The following is a 23,704-nucleotide window of genomic DNA, read 5'->3' on the forward strand; positions in this document are numbered from 1 at the left end:
TGTGTTTTTTAAAAACTAATTCTTTGAAATTGGTGGCTATTTTATACTTACAGAACATCTCATTTCCGACAAGTCATGTTTCAAGTGCTCCATAGCCACATGTGCTTAGTGGCTGTGGAGTCAAACAACACAGTTTTTCTTGACACCTACTCTCTCCCATTCCTGGCAGCCTTGCCCTGTAATTCAGGGGTCTCTTGGGCCTTGCTTAGTAAAAGGTGACACACGTAGATCTCAGAGGAAGCGTCTCCACCCTCTGTTTTCTTTGTTGCTGCTCCTTGCATGATCCATCATCCAGCACTGTCCCCGCTGTGGTTTTGAAGGTCAGATAAGGCAGATCCAGGTGCTTGTTACCCTTCAGCACCTAATACAATACTCGACACATAGTTCACGCTCCATAGATATTTGCTAAGTAAATAAGTGTCAAGAGGTGATAAGAGATCCTACCTATCGTAAAGTGGGTGACAGTAGAAGGATATCGAACACTTGGAATGTGTTAGGCAGAGTCACAGGTGTTGTCTTATTGAACTTTTGCTAAAAATATATGCCTCAAGTATTACCGTTGTCATCCTGAAGATGAGAAGATAACTCAGTGTCTGAGTAACTAATCAGTAAGTGTTAAACCCACACTTCTAATTCAGATCTGCTTGACACCAAAGCCACATCACACCATCTCCCAGGAATGTGCCCAACAGCTAGAATGAAATGCAGGAACTGACCAATTTTCCATAATGATGGGCCCTCTTATGCCTTACTTTTCCCCAAGCAGACTTCTACAGGCTTGTGGTGGGCAGAATATTGGGTCCCAAAGATGCCCATGTGCTAATCCCCCAGAACCTGTGAATATGTTAGGTTAGATGACAAAGCAGAATTAAGGTGCAGATGGAATTAAGGTTGCTAATCAACTGACCTTAAAATAAGGAGATTGTGCTGTGCTTAGTCACTCAGTCATGTCTGCCTCTTTGCAACCCCATGGACTGTAGCCCACTAGGCTTCTCTGCCCATGGGGATTCTCCAGGCAAGAATGCTGGAACGGGTTGCCATGCCCTCCTCCAGGGGATCTTCCCAACTCAGGGATCGAATCCAGGTCTCCCACGTTGCAGGCAGATCCTTCACCATCTGAGCCCCCAGGGAAGCCCTAAAATAGAGAGATTATCCTGCATTATCCAAAGTGTTAGTCATTCAGTTGTGCCTAACTCTTTGGGACCCCATAGACTGTAACCTGCTAGGCTCCTCTTTCCATGGGATTCTCCAGGCAAGAATACTGAAGTGGGTTGTCATTTCCTTCTTCCCCATCCAGGGATTGAACCTGGGTCTCCTGCATTGCAGGCAGATACTTTACCATCTGAGCCAGCAAGGAAGTCCTTGGCAGTGTTCCATTTGAATTCCCGCAATGATCTGACATGTATACCACCATAGTGTCCACTTGGCACAACACAGAGCTGTCTGCCTCCTCTTGGGACAGAACCATTCTTTCCCCCACAGAGTTGTGTAGGGCGGGAGAAAAGATTTGGTAACCTGTGTCAGGAGACCTGGTCTCAAGTTCTAGAATCACGTGACCCAAACACCTATCCATTATGCTCCCTCATGGTAAAATGGGGATGATTATTATAGCATCCATCTCACAGGATTCCAAGTTTATTTTTAACTCACAAACACTTAGAGTTAGTACAACAGTGATTAATTATTATTGAGCACTTAATGCTCCAGATATAGTGCTAACCATTTGACCTATTGTTTAACTTAATCCTCAGGACAAGTATGTTATATAGTTAAGGAAATCAGACAAGCAGGAAATTTTCTGAAGATAGGAATACTATGAGCTGACTATGCCCATGCATCCTCTGCCTTTTTGTTCTGATGTACTTTGCTTCAATTAAGAAACCATCCAAAGAACTGATCTGTGTACAATTAATTCACTTATAGTGAATTGATTACTGGTAGAATTTACCTGTAGAAGTTATAACCAAGAAATAAATCTGACATTGACTAAAATAGAACACGTGTGTGCCCAGCTATGTCCAATTCTTTGCGACCCCATGGACTGTAGTCCACCAGGCTCCTCTGTCCGTAGGATTCTCTGTGCAAGAAAACTGGAGTGGGTTGCCGTTTCCTCCTCCAGGGGATATTCCTGATTCAGGAATCGAACCCTAGTTTCCTGCATCAGCAGGTGGATTCTTTACCACTAGTGCCACCTGGCAAGCCCCAAAACAGTGAACTCTAAAAACTGAACCATGACACTGAAAAAAAAAAACTGTTTTCTTCTACTGCAACACTCTTCACAGAATGTTGCTTCTCAGAATACTGTTCACTCTTCACTCTTCATTTCTGGGCACCAAATAAGTGGATTTTCCACCAAGCAATTCTGTAACCCCTACAGAACAGGGATCTGCTATTGCACCTACAACTCAGTGTTCTACAGTTCAATTTAATATTGATGCTAACTGGAATTAGTGCAGACTCCCCAGGTTAAGGGCTCAGTCCCACAAGTCTGCCTCCTTCCAACTTCAAACACTAGTCACAAGTGGTGGGTCCCCATGTCTCCCATAACTTGCAAGACAAGGTCCAGAAGGATTCTGAGCACAGGGGCATCTGTCTCCATGGAGTCAAGGTTCACCCCTCTCATGTCACATGGATGTTTTTTGTTCACCAACCCAGAAGTCTGCCAAACTCTATCCTTTGGAGTTTTTATAGAGGATTAAAAAAAAAATGTGTATTTATTTTTGGCTGTGCTGGGTGTTCATTGTTGCATGTAGGCTTTCTCTAGTTGCAACAAGCAGGGGCTACTCTCTAGTTGCAGTGCTGAGGCTTGTGTCTTCCCTTATTGCAGGGAACAGGCTCTAGGGAGTGGGCTCACTAGCTGGGGCACACAGGCTTACTTGTCCTGTGGCATGTGGAATCTTCCTGGACCAGGAATCAAACCCATGTCCCCAGCACTGGTAGGCAGACTCTTAACCATTAGACCACGTGGGACGTTTCTATAAAGGCTTTATTATATAGGCATGGTTGCTTAAATCACTGGCCATTGATGATTAATTCAACAACTGGCCTCTTTGCTCTCCCAGAGATAGAAGGAAAGGCTGAACTTGCAACCCTGTAATCACTCGACTGGCTCCTCTGGCAACCAGCCCCCATCTGCGGTTATATAGGGGCTTTCTAAAAATTATCTTATTAACATAAACTCAGGTGTGGTTGAAGGGTGCTTGTTATCACAAATAAAAGACATCTATTTATCTTTAGCTCTCTGAAGCTATTTTAGGAACTAAGGACAAAACCCAAGTATTAAAACAAAAGACGCTCTTAATCACCCTAATAACAGGAAATTACAAGGGTACGATGACTAAATTTATTTTAGTCTTAATGCTTATGTTGCTTATTATATCATAAAGTCACACACATCTTGTGGGTAAACATCAGAATGGCAAAAATTGATCCAAGAAAAATTAGTCTATGTAAGAATGTTCAACATGTGCTTAAACTGTCAACAGATAAAGCCATATATGGTGAAATTTATTATGGATTAAAAACTGATAGGAGAATTAAACTTTCCTGGCAAAACTGAAAAATATAGACTCTCACTAGGAAAATTCGATTTGGTAAAAATAAAATCACAAAACAAAGATAATATAGAAGATCAATAAAGATATGAAAATAAAGATAAATAAATAAAGATTATAATATCTTTATTATAAATAAAGATAATACTGAAGGTATATAAAGATAATATTAGAAGATACGGTCAGTATGATTCAATTTGACAAAAATAAATTCCTGATTGATAAGCTAGTCATCTTTCATTGTTAAATTTTATAGTATAAATAGAAAAAACATGATCCTGATTAATTTTTCAATAAAATAAAAATGGAAATAAGAAGGAAAACCATATACCTGTGTTGTAAGCAGATAGGGTAGGGGGTCCCTGCAGAAAGAGAACCAGGTACACTTTCTTTATTTTAATTTTATTTATTTATTTACTTATTTTTGACTGTGCTGGGTCTTTTTCACTGTGTGCAGGTTTTCTCTAGTTGTGGTGTACAGGCTTCTTACTGTGGAGGCTTCTCTTCCTGCAGATCACAGGCCCTAGGGTGCAAGGACTCAGTTGTCATGGCACATGGGCTTAGTTGCCCTGTGGCATGTGGGATCTTCCTGGACCAGGGATTGAATCCATGTCCCCTCACTGGCGGCAGACTCTTAACCACTGGACCACCAGGGAAGTCAAAAGCATGGCTTTCTTGACATTTGTTGTGCAGTCACTAAGTCGTGTCTGACTCTTTGTGACCCCATGGACTGCAGCATGCCAGGCTTCTCTGCCCTTCACTATTTCCCCGAATTTGCTGAACTCGTGTCGACTGAGTCAGTGATGCCATCCAAACCATCTCACCCTCTGTCACCTTCTTCTCCTTGACACAAGAGTAGCCATTTTTGACCTAAGGCATTTTGTGACCTAAGCCTGTCACCACACCACAGTGTTTGCCCTTGAACAGGTCTCAGTAATTAGGGATCTTAGGGGAAGAGAGACAATGCAGGAACAAAGGAAAAGCCTTGAAGAAACAATAGTTCAGTGATAAAAGAGTCCTAGTTCCTCCTCAAGGGACACACATCACAATCTGATACTTATCTTTGAGTTCTCCAGGGAAACTCCACACAGGTGGAGAATGGAATGATGACGTTGATCTTTTCTGATCCTTATGACTTCAGTCAACTACAGTTTGAATTCTGGCAACCTTTGCCCCAATTCTATGCTGAATTCTCCTCTGCTCAAACCCCTTCATGAATATGCACGTACCCTTAGCTTAAAACTTCTCCAGTTTAGATATTCTGGGAGACACTGCTTTGGGAAAGAGCCAAAGAGTAATAAATCCTTTCCTCTGATCTTTGGCTTGGTTGTGTCTTGGACTGACACTTAGAAAGAGGTGAGCCCAGTTTTCAGGTGACCTCTGGATTGTGACCTGCAGAGGCAGCCCAACCAAAATGTAGATGCTGACCCCAGGCTTTACTCCTCGCTTCAAGTACCTCATTCTCTGCAATAAACCAATTTTTCTTGAAATCTCTAGTGTTTTTATTTTCCTTTTTGCACTGAACCCCAGATGAAATATCGTTGCATTGACCTGAAGTTATTTGGACTCTGGATCTAGACATACAAAATTTAAAAAGCAGAATCATACCAACATTAATACACCTCAAGAGCATTTTCAGGAGCAAATTTCATTAAGCTAAGTTAATGAATCAATTTTCTAGATGGATTTTATATACAATGCTGTTAGTGTTGGTTGCTCAGTCATGTCCCACTCTATGTGGCCCCATGGACAGTAGACCATCAGGCTCCTCTGTCCATGGAATTCTTCAGGCAAGAATATTGGAATGGGTTGCCATTTCCTTCTCCAGGGCATCTTCCTGACCCAGGGATTGAACCTGCATTTCCTCTGTCTCCTGCTTTGGCAAGTGGGTTCTTTACCTGAAAACTGGGTTCGCCTCTTTGTAGGTGTCAGGCCAAGACACAACCAAGCCAAAGCTGGTGAGCAGGAAAGATTTATTATTCATAGCAAGGAAGGAGAACTTGCTGTGGGATCTTTCCCAAAGCAATGTCTCCAAGAATATCTAAATTGGGGAATTTTTAAGCTAAGGGTACGTGCATATTCATGAAGGTGCTTGAGGAGAGGAGATTTCAGGATAGAATTGGGACAAAGGTTGACAGAGTTCAAGCTGTAGTTGACTGAAGTCACAAGTATCAGAAAAAGTCAAGATCATGATTCCATCCTCCATTTGGGTGGAATTGCCTACAGAACTCAAAGGTAAATATCAGACTGTGATGTATGTTCCTTCAGGAGGAACTAGGGCTCTGTTTTATCACTCAACTAATGTTTCTTGACTGCTTTTCCTTTGCTCCTGCATTCTTTTGTTTCCTTAAAATAGTTAATCACCGAGACTTGTTCAAGGACAAGCATTAAGGCAAGGATTCAGTTTAGTTCAATTCAGTTGCTCAGTCATGTCCAACTCTTTGTGACCCCATGACTGCAGCACGCCAGGCTTCCCTGTCCATCACCAACTCCCAGAGCTTACTCAAACTCATGTCCATCGAGTCGGTGATGCCATTCAACCATTTCATCCTCTGTCGTCCCCTTCTCTTCCTGCCTTCAATCTTTCCCAGCATCAGGGTCTTTTCCTATGAGTCAATTCTTCACATCACGTGGCCAAAGTATTGGAGTTTCAGGCTTCAGCATCAGTCCTTCTAAATAATATTTAGGACTGATTTCCTTTAGGATGGATGGGTTGGATCTCCTTGCAATCCAAGGGACTCTCAAGAGTCTTCTCCAACACCATAGTTCAAAAGCATCAATTCTTCTGCGCTCAGCTTTCTTTATAGTCCAACTGTCACATCCATACATGACTACTGGAAAAACCATAGCTTTGACTAGACGAACCTTTTTTGGCAAAGCAATGTCTCTGCTTTTTAATATGCTGTCTAGCTTGGTCATAGCTTTTCTTCCAAGGAGCAAGTGTCTTAATTTCATGGCTGCAGGTACCATCTGAAGTGATTTTGGAGCCCCCCAAAATAAAAAGTCAGCCACTGTTTCCATTGTTGCCATTGCAGAGAAGCAACAGTTAGAACAGGACATGGAACAACAGACTGGTTCCAAATTGGGAAAGGAATACATCAAGGCTGTATATTGTCACCCTGATTATTTAACTTATACGCAGAGTACATCATGTGAAAAACTGGGCTGGATGAAGCACAAGCTGGAATCAAGATTGCAGGGAGAAACATCAATAACCTCAGATATGCAGATAATACCACACTTATGACAGAAAGCAAAGAACTAAAGAGCATCTTGATGAAAGTGAAAGAGGAGAGTGAAAAAGTTGGCTTAAAACTCAACATTCAGAAAACTAAGACTGTGGCATCCAATCCCATCACTACATGGCAAATAGATGGGGAAACAATGAAAACAGTGAGAGGCCAGGATTGGATCATGAAATGCCTTAGGCCAAAAATGGCTTTTCTTCTGTCAAGAAAGCCATGCCTGGTTCTCTTTCACAAGGACCTTACCCCTATCTGCTTAACAGTGCTGCCAGCACAGCTGACATAAGAGGATGGGAATCTAGCAGCCACTGTAAAACTCGCAGCTGCAGAGTTTATTCTTCTGTCCCTGGTGTTGGATGGAGGATGTCTCTGCCTTGCTTCCAAATCTCTTGCAGTTTGAGCCATTGGCAGAACCTGAACCTTAATAATATCCTTGCTGGCAAAGGAGTCTGGGAAACACAGCTCTCGGATTTGAGTCTGCAGTGTACTTAAGAGTCTAGAAGTGGGAGGGAATGGATGCTGATTACCTTTAAACATCATCCAGCTTTGCAGGGGAGTTGTGATGGTTCATTTCATTTGTCAGCTTCTCTGGGTCGTGTGTCACCCTTGTCTTTATATTCGGTTGTTTTTGGTTGCTAGGTCATGTCCAACTTTTCTTGCAAGCCCATGGACTGTAACCTGCCAGGTTCCTCTGTCCACGGGATTTCCCAGGCAAGAATACTGTAGTGGGTTGCCATTTCCTTCTCCAGGGTATCTTCCTGACTCCAAGACTGAGCCCACATCTCCTGCATTGCAGGCAGATTCTTTATCGATGAGCCACAGGGAAGCTCTACATCTCTATACATAATGAATATATTTGTTCTGTTTCTCTGCAGAACCCTAACTAATAGAAGAGTCAAAGCACCTTGTGTCCGAGAAGAGTCTTAAAGGGGTTAACTTGACTCCCACTGTGTGAGTCACTGGAAATGCAAAGCTGGGTGGGGACAGCACCTCCCCTCCCAGAGCTCACAGGATGGAGGGGACACACACAGAGAGTTTCCTCTGTTGGAAGAGTGTGCAGTTTCCTCAGTTCAGTCTCACTGCAGCAAAGATTTGAAATGACAGATCAATGTTACAGCTCAGTTATAGCTCGGAGTTTTATTTGGTAAATAGAAGATAGTATACCCCCAAAGCATGAGGGCAGGCTGACCCTGGAGGAGAGACCTCAGCTCATCTTGACTCCTTCTTTTTATACTTTTTGTCTCCTCCCCCGACCTCAGCTTGCCCTGTGCAAATTAGGGCTAGGCCCCATCATCAATCCAGAAGGGTGCATGAGGTTCCCACTCAGGTCCACGGATTTTTCCTTTGTTCCCTTTTCTCATGCTTTATGTCGTTCTTTGTCTTTTAGCTGCTGCCAATTTGGACTCCTTTTCTATTCTAACTACCTAACACCCCTAAAGTATGGCCATGTTTGCAAAGAAAACTAAACTTACAGTGAAGTAGTAGGGGAGGAATGATTCACATGGCCTGGAGAGTTGAAGTCAAGAAAAGGTTTGAGGATCAATGATCTTTATTTTTGGTGTTGAAAGGTGGCTGCAGTGACTTCCCTGGTGGTCCAGTGGCTAAGATTCCGAGTTCCCAGTGCAGGGGGGCCTGGGTTCGATCCCTAGTCAGGGAACTAGATCTCATATGCTGCAACTACAAATTCACAAGCCATGACTATAGATCCCATGTGCCACCAAGTAAGACCCAGCACAGCCAAACAAATTAAAAAAAATATTTTTTAAAAAAAGTGACTGCATTCACATGGTGGGGAAAACCAGGACTTGTTCAAAAGAGAAAACAGCCTAAACAAGGCCTGGCAATACCTTCTGCATTTGGAAACACCTGTGGCTCTGAGTACAGGGGTACCTTGTTTTATTGCACTTTGTAGATATCATTTTTTTTTTTTTTAATGGAAGGCTTGTGGTGACCCTGTGTTGAGCAAGTCTTTTGGTACCATCTTTATAACAGCATTTTGTCACTTTGGATCTATATCATGTTTTGGTAATTCTCATAGTATTTCTAACACTTTTTTAGGGTTTCCCTGGTGGCTCAGATAGTAAAGAATCTGCCTGCAATGTGAGAGACCTGGATTCAATCCCTGGGTTTAGAAGATATCCTGGGAAGGGAATGGCTACCCACTCCAGTATTCTTGCCTGGAGAATTTCATGGACAGAGAAGAGACTGGGGGTGGCGCAGTCCCTGGGGTTGCGAAGAATTGGATAAGACTGGGCAATTAACTCTTTCACTTTCAAACTTTTTCATTGTTATTACACTTGGGAGGGTGATCTGTGATATTAATCTTTGATGTGACAATTGTAATTGTTTTGAAGCCATGAACCACGCCCATATAAGGAGTGAACTTAATGGATGGATGTTGTGTGTGTGTGTGTGTGTGTTCTGACTGTTCCATTGGCTGGTCATTGTCCCTTTCTCTCCCTCTCACTGGGCCTTTCTGTTCCCTGAGACACAACAGTATTGAAATTAGGCCAATTCATAACCCTTTAAAGGCCTTTAAGTTTTCAAGTGAAAGGAAGAGTCATACATCTCTCACTTCAAAGCAAAAGCTAACAATGACTAAGTTTAGTGAGGAAGGTATGTTGAAAGCCATGATAGTCCAAAAGCTAGGCCTCATGGGCCAAAGGAAAAGTTATTGAAGGAAATGAAAAGCATTGCTCCAGTGAACACACAAATGATAAGAAAGTAAAACAGCCTTATTGCTGATGTGGAAGAAGTTTTAGTGGTCTGGATAGAAGATCAAACCAGCTCTAACATTCCCGTAAGTCAAGGCCTAATCCAGAGCAAGGCCCTATTGTTCTTCAGTTCTGTGAAGGCTGAGAGTGGTGAGGAAGCTGCAGAAGAAAGTGTGAAACTAGCAGAGGTTGGTCCATGAGATTTAAGGAGAGATGACATCTCTGAAGTGTAAAAGTACAAAGTGAAGCAACCAGTGCTGATGTAGAAGCTGCAGCAAGTTATCCATAAGATCTAGTTCAGATTATTAATGAAGGTGGCTATGCTGAACAACAGATATTCTGCATAGATGAAACAGCCTTCTGTTGGAAGAAGATGCCATCTAAGACTTTCATAGCTAGAGAGCAGTCAATGAGCTAGAGAGTCAATGCCTGGCTTCAATGCTTCAAAGAGGCTGACTCTCTTATTAGGGAATAATGCAGGTGGTGACTTGAGGCTAACACTCATTTTTATTGATTTCCCAAAATCCTAGGGCCCTTAATAATTATACTAAATCTGCTCTGCTTGTGCTTTATAAATAGAACAAAACTCAGACAGTACATCTGTTTGAAACATGGTTTATTGAATATTGTAAGCCCACTGTTGAGATCTACTGCTCAGAAAAAAAAAAAGATTCCTCTCAAAATATTCCGGCTCATTGACAATGCAACTGATCAGCCAAGTGCTCTTATGGAAATGCATAATGAGTTAAATTTTGTTTTCCTACCCGCTAATACAACATCCATTCTGCAAGGAGTTATTTCTACTTCTGAGTCTTATTAGTTAGGAAATACATTTCAAAAATCTGTGGATGCCAGAGATAGTGATGGATCTGGGCAGAATCATTGGAAAACCTACTGGACCTAGAGAAGGTACTGGCAACCCACTCCAGTATTCTTGCCTGGGAATTCCCACAGACAGAGGAGCCTGGTGGGCTACAATCCATTGGGTCACAAAGAGTTGGACATAACTTAACCACTAAACAAAAATAGCAACATATATTATTTTCTTCATGTGGAATAAGTTCTTAAAACCAGAGTTGATGGGTTAAGGAGCCTATGTACTGGTTATTTTGGTAGATATTATAAAATTTATTCTCCATTTGAAGTTGTTTATTTTTGGCATTTTGATAGAGAAAAATACATCTTGGTGCTTTTTCTCTTATCATGAATATTTTAATCTTTATCTTATTATGCATGAGTTGAATATATATTAATATGTTTAAGAGCAAAAAAAAAAAAGCCTACTGGAAAGGATGAACTGTTCTTGACTCTATTAAGAACATTTGTGATTCGTGGGAAGAGGTCAAAATATCAACACGAAGAAGTTGATTCCAATCCTTACGGATGACTGAGGGATTCAAGACTTCAGTAGAGGAAGTAACTGCAGCTGTGATGGAAATACTAAGAGAATTAAAAGTGGAAACTGAAGATGTGACTAAATTTTTGCAATCTCATAGTAACATTTGAACAGATGAGGAACTGCTTCTAGGAAATGAGAAAAGAAAGTGGTTTCTTGAGATGGAATCTACTCCCATCACAGCATCACAGTGATGCTGTGAAGACTGTTGAAATGATAACAAAGGATTTGGAATATTACATGAACTTATTCATGAAGAAGTGGCTGGGTTATGAGGACTGACTTCAACTTTGAGAGAAGCTCTCCTGTGGATAAAACACTATTGGAAAGCAATGCATGCTACAGAGAAATCATTCATGAAAATAAGAGTCAATTGATGTGGCAAATTCATTGTCTTATATCAAGAAGATGTCACAGCCACCCCAGCCTTCAGCAGCCACCATCCTGATCAGTCAGCAGCCACCAACATCAAGACAAGACCCTCCACCAGAAAAAAAATTATGATTTGTTGAAGGCTCAGATGATGGTTAACATTTTTTAGCAATAAAGACTTTTTCAATTAAGGTATGCTTCCCTGGTGGCTCAGAGGTTAACGTGTCTGCCTGCAATGCAGGAGACCTGGGTTCGATCCCTGGGTTGGAAAGATCCCCTAGAGAAGGAAATGGCAACCCACTCCAGTATTCTTGCCTGGAGAATCCCATGGACGGAGGAGCCTGGTGGGCTACAGTCCACAGGGTCGCAAAGAGTCAGACACGACTGAGCGACTTCACTTTCATTTTTCACCTTAGTTTTCAGACATAATGCTTTTTACTCATCATACAACAGTCTAGTAATAGAACTTTTAAAAATAACTTTATTTTTGGCTGTGCTGAGTCTTCACTGCTGCGCGGGCTTTTCTCTAGTTTCAGCGAGTGGAGGCTACTCTCTAGTTGCAGTGCTAGGGCTTCTCATTGTGGTGGCTTCTGTTGTTGCACAGAATGAGCTCCAGGGTACACGGGCTGCACTTGTTCTGGCACGTGGGCTCAGTACTTGTGGTTCCCGGGCTCTAGAGCTCAGGCTCAGTAGTTGTGGTGCATGGGCTTTGCTGCTCCAAGGCATGTGGGGTCTTCCTGGATCAGGGATCAAAGCTGTGTCTCTTGCATTGGCAGGTGGATTCTTTACCACTGAAGAACAGGGAAAGTGTGTTAGTCACTCAGTAGTATCCTCTTTGCGACCCCATGGACTGTGGCCCACCAGGCTCCTGTTTGCATGGAATTCTCTAGGCAAGAATACTGGAGCTATTCTCTTCTCCAGGAGATCTTCCTGACACAGGGATCCAACCTGCATCTCCTGCATTACAGGCAGATTCTTTACATCTGAGCCACCAGGGAAGCAGAAACCCAACATAACTTTGAAATGCACTGGGAAACCAAAAAACCCGTGGGACTTGCTTGATTACAATATCCGTTTTATTGTGGTGGTCTCAGAGGTGTGTCTGTAGTCATGGCCTAAGGTGCTCAGTTGCTATGTGGTCGGAAAAGATGCAGCATAGTTGGCAGGCCAGATCGTGACTGACGGGTGTCCCTGTCAACCACCAGCAGTGGAAGGGAAGGGTAGAGTGGAACCTGGGGGCCCCTTTGGAACTCAGTAATGTAGGGCTTGGGGAGTAGTGCTGGGCTCAGGAAACAGGCTGGAGAGAATCTTCAAAGCCAGAATCTCCAGGGGAATGACTTCACAGGGTTGACTCCAGTATCTTCCTCCCCGACAGACATTCGGTCTTTAGTTTAGTTAATCTACCTCCTAATACCACTTTCTGCTTATTGCCTCTCATATTCTAAACTTCCAACAAGTAAATGATTTTTCTCATTTTCCAGATTTTCCAAATCCATCCACCAAATTAGCAGTTCCTAGGGTGTGGTTGTCCCAGCTGGCGCAGCACTGAAATGTGGGTTGAACTTTTTTTTCCAGGGATCATTTACAGCTCTGAGCAGATCCTATAGGTGACCAGGCCCTGACCCTGGCTGGCCCAAAGTCCCCACTGATTTCATGTGACCAGACGTTCAAAAATCCTGAAGAAAAACAGGCTCAACTGTAACTGAAAAATGAAGGTAAAACAGATTGTTCAAGGTGATGACTGTAGAGAACAGAGCCCACTAAGGCCATTCACCATCAAAAACCCTGGGAAGAGGGTATGATTATGCCCATTTTACAGATGACACATCTGAGTCCTACTTAGAAAGTGGTCTAACCCTCCTTTGCTTCCAAGTCTAATGCTCTTCCCAGTAATCTACATGGCAACCCCCACATGTGGTAGCCCTTGTTCCCTGTCTTCTTTGATACTTATTCTTGAAAGAAAATCCAAATAGGGACACTTTTGATGGTGACCAGGGCTTCCTTGATGGCTCAGCTGGTAAAGAATCCACCTGCAATGCAGGAGATCTGGGTTTGATCCCTGGGTTGGGGAGATCCCTTGAAGAAGGGAATGGCTACCCACTCCAGTATTCTGGCCTAGAGAATTTCATGGACTGTACAGTCCATGGGGTTGCAAAGAGTTGGACATGACTGAGCGACTTTCACTTTCACTTTTGATGGTGACAGGTAGTAAAATGTCAGGACAGTAGATGTAAACCTGACTGTCTGAGTCAAACTGAGCTGTAGGGTCACTCTGTAGTAAGCAGAGTTTGATATGCATGGGGGAAAAAAAAGATGTGTGCATGTCAGGTACCTAAAAATGGTATGAGACAATTTGTCCTAGGAACAACCTGGGGAGAGGATATAGACTAGCTCTAGACACCCCAGGGAAGGGCCTGCCTGCATCACATACTGCTTCCAAACAAGTGGTTCGAGATCACGTATGGAAAGATCCCACCAGGATGCCAAGCTTCCTGCCCGGCAGCCCCCTCCCTCACTCAGATCGCTTCTTCTCCCTGCTGTAATCTCCATTAATATTCTGGTCTGAACTGCGTCCTGAAAGGAGGCAGCAGGAAGCTCTGCCTGGATTAGCCAGGCGGAGTGAGACTCTCAGGGGACAAAAGACATCCAAATCTCACAGGTGTGGGCTGAATCCCAAGTCTGCTTGGCAGGAGCAGAGCTCCAGAGGTTTCCAGGGATACCTACATCCTCTCTCTCACACACACACACATGCACACACACTTACACAGTCACACACTCAAGCACAAAATTTCCCCTTTAAGTTTGAGAAGTCAATTGCACAAGAACATAATGGAGAATATCAAACCTCATTGGAAAACACAAGGAGGTTCCCACTTTATTCCTTGTATAACCTGAGCTGTCTGGGTGATATGTTTGCTAAAAACAGTAATTCCAGGACTTCCGGGGTGGTCCAATGATTAAGAATCCACCTTCCAATGCAGTGGATGTGGGTTCTGTCCCTGGCCTGGGGAATTAAGATCCCATAGGCTGCCGGGCATCTAAGTCTGTTCTCTGGATCCCAGGTGCCCAAACTAGAGAGCCTGTGTGGTACGACTAGAGAAGCCTGCACCACAATGAAGAGCCATGGGCCGCAACTAAGGCTGGATGCAGCCACATTAACAAATAATTAAAAAAACAAAAAACCCAAAACAGTAGTGCCATCAAAGGAACCGTCCTAAGATATGGCATCATGAAAACTAGGTTAGGTTTCTGTCTTTGATGCCTTTATCTGCGTCAGTCTGAGAAAGTCAGCTGAGTTCTCTGAGATGCAGTTTCATCATTTATAAAACAAGAAAGACATTTAGTCCACCGATTGTTGGAGGATCCACTGGCCACACCTGTAAGAACACATGATAAATTCTAGTATTAACTCATGTGTGTGACATGATGATGACGATGATAATGATAAAAGATGATAATGATGGGGTATTCCCTGGTGGTCTGGTGATTAGAACTCGCAGCTTTCACTGCTGAGGGCTCAGGTTCAATCCCTGTTTGGGGAGCTGGACTTCCCTCATAGCTGAGTTGGTAAAGAATCCATCTGCAATGCAGGAGACTCTGGTTTAATTCCTGGGTTGGGAAGATCCTCTGGAGAAGGGATAGGCTATCCACTCCAGTATTCTTGGGATTCCCTGTGGCTCAGCATCAAGATGAACAAAGCTAGTGGAGGTGATGGAATTCCAATTGAGCTACTTCAAATCCTGAAAGATGATGCTGTGAAAGTGCTGCACTCAATATGCCAGCAAATTTGGAAAACTCAGCAATGGCAACAGGACTGGAAAAGGTCAGTCTTCATTCCAATCCCAAAGAAAGGCAATGCCAAAGAATGCTCAAACTACCGCACAATTGCACTCATCTCACACACTAGTAAAGTCATGCTCAAAATTCTCCAAGCTAGGCTTCAGCAATATGTGAATCGTGAACTTCCAGATGTTCAAGCAGGTTTTAGAAAAGGCAGAGGCACCAGAGATCAAATTGCCAACATCCGCTGAATCATGGAGAAAGCAAGAGAGTTCCAGAAAAACATCTATTTCTGCTTCATAGACTATGCCAAGGTCTTTGACTGTGTGGATCACAATAAACTGTGGAACATTCTGAAAGAGATGGGAATCCCAGACCACCTGACCTGCCTCTTGAGAAACCTGTATGCAGGTCAGGAAGCAACAGTTAGAACTGGACATGGAACAACAGACTGGTTCCAAATAGGAAAAGGAGTACGTCAAGGTTGTATATTGTCACCCTGCTTATTTAACTTATATGCAGAGTACATCATGAGGAACGCTGGGCTGGAAGAAGCACAAGCTGGAATCAAGATTGCTGGGAGAAATATCAATAACCCCAGATATGCAGATGACACCACCCTTATGGCAGAAAGTGAAGAGGAACTCAAAGTCCTCTTGATGAAAGTAAAAGAGGAGAGTGAAAAGGTTGGCTTAAAGCTCAACATTCAGAAAACGAAGATCATGGCATCTGGTCCCATCACTTCTTGGGAAATCGATGGGGAAACAGTGGAAACCGTGTCAGACTTTATTTTTTTGGGCTCCAAAATCACTGCGGATGCTGATTGCAGCCATGAAATTAAAAGACGCTTACTCCTTGGAAGGAAAGTTATGACCAGCCTAGATAGCCTATTGAAAAGCAGAGACATTACTTTGCCAACAAAGGTCCATCTAGTCAAGGCTATGGTTTTTCCTGTGGTCATGTATGGATGTGAGAGTTGGACTGTGAAGAAAGCTGATTGCCGAAGAATTGATGCTTTTGAACTGTGGTGCTGGAGAAGACTCTTGAGAGTCCCTTGGACTGCAAGGAGATCCAACCAGTCCATTCTAGAGGAGATCAATCCTGGGTGTTCATTGGAAGGACTGATGCTAAAGCTGAAACTCTAATACTTTGGCCACCTCATGCGATGAGTTGACTCACTGGAAAAGACTCTGATGCTAGGAGCGACTGGGGGTAGGAGGAGACGGGGACGACAAAGAATGAGGTGGCTGGATGGCATCACCGACTTGATGGACATGAGTTTGAGTGAACTCCGGGAGTTGGTGATGGACAGGGAGGCCTTTCGTGTTGTGGTTCATGGGGTCGCTAAGAGTCGGACACGACTGAGCGACTGAACTGAACTGAACTGAACTGTGGCTCAGCTGGTAAAGAATCCACCTGCAATGCAGGAGATCTGGGTTCGATCCCTGTTGGGAAGATTCCCTGGAGAAGGGAAAGGATACCCACTCCAGTATTCTGGACTGGAGAGTTCCATGGACTGTATAGTAGATGGAATCGCAAAGAGTCGGACCTGACTGTGTGACTTTCATTTTCATTTTGGGGAGGTAAGATCTGACAAGCCGAATGGGAAAAAAAAAAAGAATTGATGACTAAAGATGATGGTGAGGAAGCTGTTGGTGATGATAATAATAAAAGGTAATGATGTTGATGGCAATGATGAAGATGATGATGGAGAGAAAGGTGAAGACGCTAAGGTTTGGGGAACCACTTGAGAGTCGTTTTCAGACAGTTGAAGAACTTTCAGAAGTACAAAGAATAGGTAAATCTGTTTGACTCTAGATGAACACAAGGGAGGGAAAGCCTGCATTTCTTGAGCACTTGCTGTGTTCCAGGGTTGCCAAAAACTGTCACAATCTTCCCTTGCTTCACCCTCACAGTGACTCTGTAAAGTCTCCACATCAGTCTTAGAAAGGCAAAGTGATTTGCCCAAAGTCATACAGGCTAAAAACATGGCAGAACCCAGCTTGACTTCAAATTGGTTTTGTAAACTCTTAATTTTTATATTTGGGCTTCCCAGGTAGCAGTAGTGATTAAAAAAAAAAAAATCCACCTACTAATACAGGAGACAAAAGAGGAAGAGGTTTGATCCTTGGGTCAGGAAGATCCCCTGAAGGAGAAAATAACAACCCACTCCAGTATTCTTGCCTGGGAAATTCCATGGACAGAGGAGCCTGGTGGGCTACAGTCCATGGAGTCGCAAAGAGTCAGACATGACTGAGCAACTGAGCATGATCTCTATATTCATCACTTCCTCATATAAGGAAGACTGTTTTTCATGCTGGCAGAATGAGTATACGCAAGAGGAATACGGAAAACATCATTGGAGTATCCAGAAGCTATTCCAACATCCACTTAGGAGGGCTATCACCTGGCAGGTTGAGCCAGATCACCTTCTGATGCTGTCAGCTCTGTGACTTTAGAGCATAGATGTATGCATATGTACATAATGCCCTACTGACACTCTGTACTCCCTGGACTGACCAGTTGCTTTCATCTCTTTTGGCAGTATAAGATGATGGTTAGGATCAGAGATTCTGGAGTCATAGTGGTCTGGAAGCAGGTCCCAGCTTCGTATTATATAGACAGATATGGAAAGGCCCAGAGAGGGTAAGAGACTTGCCCAAGGATGCATAGTGAGTCAGGCAGCAACACCTGGTGCAGAATCCAGGTGTCCTGATTCATCACTTTCTTCCCTAAGAGACTAAACCCTCCTTCACTGATGTCAACAGATGCTGTCTGTACTGCCTCCCAAAGGACACACTGACTCACATTTACCCAGCTCCTCCCTCCTTACCTAACCAGTGGGTTCATGGTCACATGGGTGCCCAGACACCCTTACTGATTCCATCTGCTTCAAATAGCTCATCGTTGGCTTGGCTCCTTTCTCCGAATCAACCAGAATCCTGGGAAACTGACAAGGGTGCTCCTCTGAAGGCAGACAGTAGTATGCATGTGTGTATGTATGTGTGTGTTGCTGAGATTGTGGTGGCAACTGGTCTACCCACATGATCTTATTGACATGTCAACCACAGCTGGGCCGAGGTGGGGATAATTATCTCATGTTGACAGATGAAGTCACTGAGGTTCTCTGGGGTTATGTGCCTGTCCCTCCCCTTTGCGGACCTCGGTTTCTTCCCTGGTCCTAAGGTCTTTTCCAGCTCTAACAATCGATGCTTTTATAATTTGCCCAAGTTTACAAAACTATTTAGAAGCAAAGTCAAAACTAGGAAAGAAGTCTTGGGCCTCCTAGACCAGCAATCTTTTTAAGTCATGTCTGACTCTTTTTGTGACCCTGTGGATTGTAGCCTGCCAGGCTCTTCTGTCCGTGTGATTTTCCAGGCAAGAATACTGGAGTGGGTTGCCATATCCTTCTCTGAAAGATCTTCCTGATCCAGGAATCAAACCCATGTCTCCTGCATTGGTAGGTGGATTCTTTACCACTGAGCTGCCTGGGCTTTGTTTAGGGCTGCTGTAAAAAAGTCGCAAAATGGATGGCTTAAAATGAGAGAAAGTTATCTTCTCATAGTTCTAAAGGCTAGAAGTTTGATATCAAGATGTTAGCAGGGCCATGCTCCTTCTTCAACCTCAAGACAAAGGTCCTTCTTGCCTCTTCCAGCTTCCGGTAGCTCCAGGGTTTCATTGGCTTGTGCCAAATGGCAACCCACTCCAGTGTTCTTGCCTGGAGAATCCCAGGGACGGGGGAGCCTGGGGTGGGCTGCCATCTATGGGGTCGCACAGAGTCAGACACGTCTGAAGCGACTTAGCAGCAGCAGCAGCATCACTTCAATTACTCTCTCTGTCTTCATATGGCCACCTTCCCTCTAGGTTTGTGTCTTCACACGGGGTTCTCCACCCTGTGTACATCCGTGTTCAAATTTCTCCTTCTCATAAGGACTCCTGCCATATTGAATTAGGGTCCATCCAAATGCGCTCATCTTAGATTGATTGCATCTACAAAGACCCTATTTCCAAATAATGTCACATTCATGGGTACTGGGAGTTAGGACTCCAGCATAACTTTGAGGGGACTCAGTTCAACCCATGACACTAATAATAGCTCACCTTGAAAAAAAGACTTTCCCTTTTGTCAGGCTTGTCCACACAGTTTATCTCACTTAATATAAAATAGGCATTATTGACACTGAAGATGGTGGCCATGTGGGAAGGTAGCTCTGGGTTTCGATTGTCAGACATGTGGGTGCCATTCTTTGGGACATTTCTGCTTCTGCATACCTTATACCATGCTCCTGCTGTCACCCAGCATGCATCCTATTATAAGGGTACAGCTGTTATCAATGGAGCATTCAAAGAACTAAGCCTTGATGACTTTAAATTTTTTTAATAAATTAATTAATCAATTTTTGGCTGTGCTGGGTCTTCATTGCTGCTCGTGAGCTTTCTCTAGTTGTAGCAGCAGGGCCTACTCTTCATTTCAGTGCATGAGCTTAGTTGACCAGCAGCAGGTGGAATCTTTCCAGAGCAGGGATTGAACCCATGTCCCCTACATTTGCAGGCAGATTCCTAACCACTGGACCACAAGGGAAGTCCAAGCCTTGATGACTTTAAGGGGAAATATTTGGTGCTCTTCTTCTATCCTTTGGATTTCACCTTTGTGTGTCCTATAGAAATTACTGCTTTTAGTGGCAAAGCCAATGAATTTCATAATGTAGAATCATTACAATGTCAGATAGATTCCCACTTCAGCCACCTGACCCAGATAAATATACTGAGGAAGAATGGTGGTTTAGGCCACATGAACATCATGCTCTTGTCAGATATGACTAAACAAACTTCCCGAGACTAGGGTGTGCTATTAGTTAGAAGGTCCTGTCCTTGCACTAAGAGGTCTCTTCATAATTGACCCCAATGGAGTCATCAAGCTTTTGAGTGTCAACGATCTCCCAGTGGGCCCAAGCGTGGGAGAGACCCTCAGCTTGGTGAAGGCATTCCAGTTTGTGGAATCCCACTGAGAAGTCTGCCTAGCCAGCTGGACACTGGATTCTCCTATAATCCGACTCCATCTGAGTGCTTCCAAGAAATACTTTGAGAAGGTTAATCAGTAGGCCATCCCATGTACGCCTGTAGCTTGTCACACCAGAAAAGAACTTTAAGCATTTCAAAGAATATTGTTTATAGAAGGCAAAAATCGAATCACATATATAGTCACAAATATTACTCTATATGTTCTGCTTTGATAACATGACCTAGGGTTTTTTTGAGGGGGCTTCCCAGGTGGTGCTAGTGGTAAAGAATACATCTGCCAATGCAGAAGACATAAGAGATTTGGGTTCCATCCTTGGGTCGGGAAGATCCTTTGGAGGAGCGTATGACAACCCACTCCAGTATTCTTGCCTGGAGAATCCCATGGACCGAGGAGCCTGGTGGGCTGCCGTCCATAGGGTTGCAAAGAGTTGGACACAACTGAAGTGACTTAGTGTGCATGCATATAGGTTTTTAAAATGTGGTTATTTATTAAGGCAAAGAGTGCCTTATTGGCAATGTATAGATTTCTGGCTGGTTCCCATAGAATGTGTAATTCACCTATTTCTTGGATCATGCCTTCCTTGGGAAAAAGAATCAAGTCTTTCTTCTCAACCTTACTTGAACCTTTGTGTATACTAGAGCGGTGTGGAATACTTCTGATCAGGGTCTTGACATTTTCTTCTTAAATTTCTTTGTATTAAACTAGATTTTCTTTTAAGATCATAGGTTTAAATTGTTGGCATCAGTGGTCTAATTTAACACTTGAATGAATGTGTATGTGGTTGAAACAAATGTGAATCGTGTTTCTTAAAAAAAAAAGTAGCAAAGCAACTTAGCTGATCATTCATGTTTCTCATTGCTGAGATTTACACTGTATAGAGTTACTTTATTTATTTTGTTAGTTGAGTTGGTGTCTACGTACATTTCTACTATTGATTAGATGTAATTACAAAGGCTTTTTTAAAATTTGAATCATTTATGCGCTTGAATCATTGCAATTACTTCCTTTCCTGAACTGCCCAATAGAAAAAATATAATAATTTTTAAAATTACTAAAAAGAAAAAAAGAGAACTTTTCTCGTGGTCCAGTGGTTAAGAATCCACCTGCCATTGCAGTGGACACGGGTTTGATCCCTGGTCCAGGAAGATTCCATGTGCCATGTGACAACTAGGCCCTTGTGCTGAAGCTACTGAAGCCTGTGCACCTAAAGCCTGTGCTCTGAAACAAGAGAAGCCACCGCAGTGAGAAGCCCAAATATCCCAAACAAAGAGCAGCCCCCACTTGCCACAACTAGAGACAGTCCATATGCAGCAATGAAGACCCATTGAGCTAGAAATTAATCAGTAAATTAACTATAAAAAAAGATTTTAAAAAAGAAATAGTCATTATTATTATATGAGAAGCAGAGAAGCTGAGAGACACGGTCAAGGTCAAATAGGTGTTGAGGGGCAGGGCTGGGGCCCCTACACCCTCCTCCACCGGGCCAGTTCACCTCTCTGTCTTCTGAGGCCCTGTGGTCCCTGAGCTTGTGGTTTCATGTGGGGGTGGCTGGAGAGAAGACTGTGTCTGTGAGGTAAAGAGGACCAAACATGGCGGGCCTGGTAATTTTGTTTTCTCAGCTGAGAACGCCAACACACAGAGAGTGAGTCGATATTGAGTCTGGCGTCTACCCCTTGGTCCCCTGAGTGGCTGTGGTTTCCCAGAGCAGCCATGGCCCGAGGTGAAGTCCCACAGAGGGAGTGAGCATGACGTGAGTCCCAGGGAGACTGGAACCCTGGGAACTTTACCTCAACTTCTGACTTGGGTGCTGGAGGGGGTGTAGAATGTAGGCCCAGCTGAGTAGCCCAGGGAGGCCCAGCATGAAGGGGAGGGGAGGTTGGGGCAGGGCCTGTGGGTTTAGATGGCCCCAGAGTGAGGTCCATACCTGTGGGCTGTGTGACCTCAGGCAACTCACTTACTTCCTTTGGGTCTGACTTTCCTCAACTGTTAATGCAGGTCTGAGCTGTCTCTACTTCAGAGAGTGGAGAAGACACATGGGGATAATCCACGTTCAGAGCTCAGCCCAGAACCTGACCCAGAGGAAGTGTAGCCAAGGCCTACACATGGTCGCTGGTATGACAGATTTTGGGTTGTGCCAGGAGATGGGAAAGAAAGAGGAGTATTGATCTGTTCAATGAATTTACAGACAAGAAAGTGGCCTTAGTGCATTAAAAACAAACTCAGATTAAATTAAAATTAAGACTTGGTGCTAACAGGGAGTCAATAGAGAGGGTTCATGGAGAAACGGAATCCTCAGAAGGATTGAAGGAAGGCAGGAGGGAAGACTGGAACAGGTAGGGCCAATAGAGCTCAACGGCTGAGGGTTCTAGAACCTTCTGCCGACAGCACTGGCCCTGGGTGATGTTCATCTCTTATGGAGACTTTGTCCCAGATGTCTCCTAGGATACCCAAGCTATTCCCTCCCCTTCTCCCTTCCTACAAATCACACAGTATGTCACCCCCAACATAAGAACACATGTGCGTGCACACACACACATACACACACACCACCTCTCCGCACCACTTTTTGTTTGAAGAACCACCAAGCTTGGATTTTCCCTGAGAAGGGCTTGTCAGTCAAGAAGTGTGTTACCCAGAGCTAATGAGTAACTCAAGAGAGATCAAAAGATAGAAGTGATGCCTTTTATTAAGCTCACAGATTTATTATAAGTGAGTCGGCAGGACCACACAGGCCTCTGGTCCCAGAGCAAGAAAACTGAGTGTGTGTGTGGTCTGCAGCAGTCGAGAGGCAGGGAGACGGCGGCGAGAGCCTAATAAAGGCTGTAATTGGCACTTCTTTCCCCTGAAAAACCAAGCAACCACCTTCTCCCATTGCCAGGTTCCCTCCTTGCGTGGAGGGGTATACATGGTGAGGGGAGAAAGGTGGGGTGGGGGGATGGAGTTTAGCCAGGGAAGGGGTGAGAGATGGGTAGGCAAAGCTTTGGCTGGGTGGCCATGTCTCTGAATACACAGGTAACAGAGCAGGGGTCCTTCTTACTGGGAGACTCTCCAACAGGCAATCAGGAGGTGGGTTTTTAAGGACCCTCCATCCCCCCAGGCTAATCACAGGCATTTAATTCTTACCCTTTTTGTGGAAGGATCATTTCCACAAATTGGTGTCTGGTTCATTATTAGTCCCTGGAGAAGGTAATGGCAATCCACGCCAGTATTCTTGCCTGGAGAATCCCATGGACAGAGGAACCTGGCTACCGTCCATGGGGTCAAGAAGAGTCGGACACGACTGAATGACTAACACACTCATTATTAGTATTACTATTTTATGATAATAAATACTGTAAATATTTGTTGCAATAGCAATGAATTGTTTTTAAAAACTCTAACAGTTGACTTTAGCTCTCACAACCTGAAAGAAAGCAATAGCAAGTGAGTGTGGGTGTGTTGGGGGGGCCCTCTCTGCCCAAGGGTGACGGACAAGCAGGTAATGTTGCCTAGGACATTTACAATATGAACTGAGCGGTTTCTGGACATCTGTTTCTACTCTGGCCAAGCCTAGACACTGGACTTACCCTCTCTGAATGACCCCTATGATGTATGAATGGTTGCTCAGTCTTGTCCGACTC

General features: G+C 43.8%; 1 pseudogene; it reads left to right on the top strand.

Moving 5' to 3' along the window:
- Positions 1-16,756: 16,756 nt before the first annotated feature.
- Positions 16,757-20,163, top strand: LOC129540037 (thioredoxin-dependent peroxide reductase, mitochondrial pseudogene; annotated as a pseudogene).
- Positions 20,164-23,704: the final 3,541 nt, after the last annotated feature.

The sequence above is a fragment of the Moschus berezovskii genome, chromosome 11, assembly GCF_049115385.1.
Source record: "Moschus berezovskii isolate FMDL1 chromosome 11, NW_MosBer_1.0, whole genome shotgun sequence".
NCBI lineage: Eukaryota > Metazoa > Chordata > Mammalia > Artiodactyla > Moschidae > Moschus > Moschus berezovskii.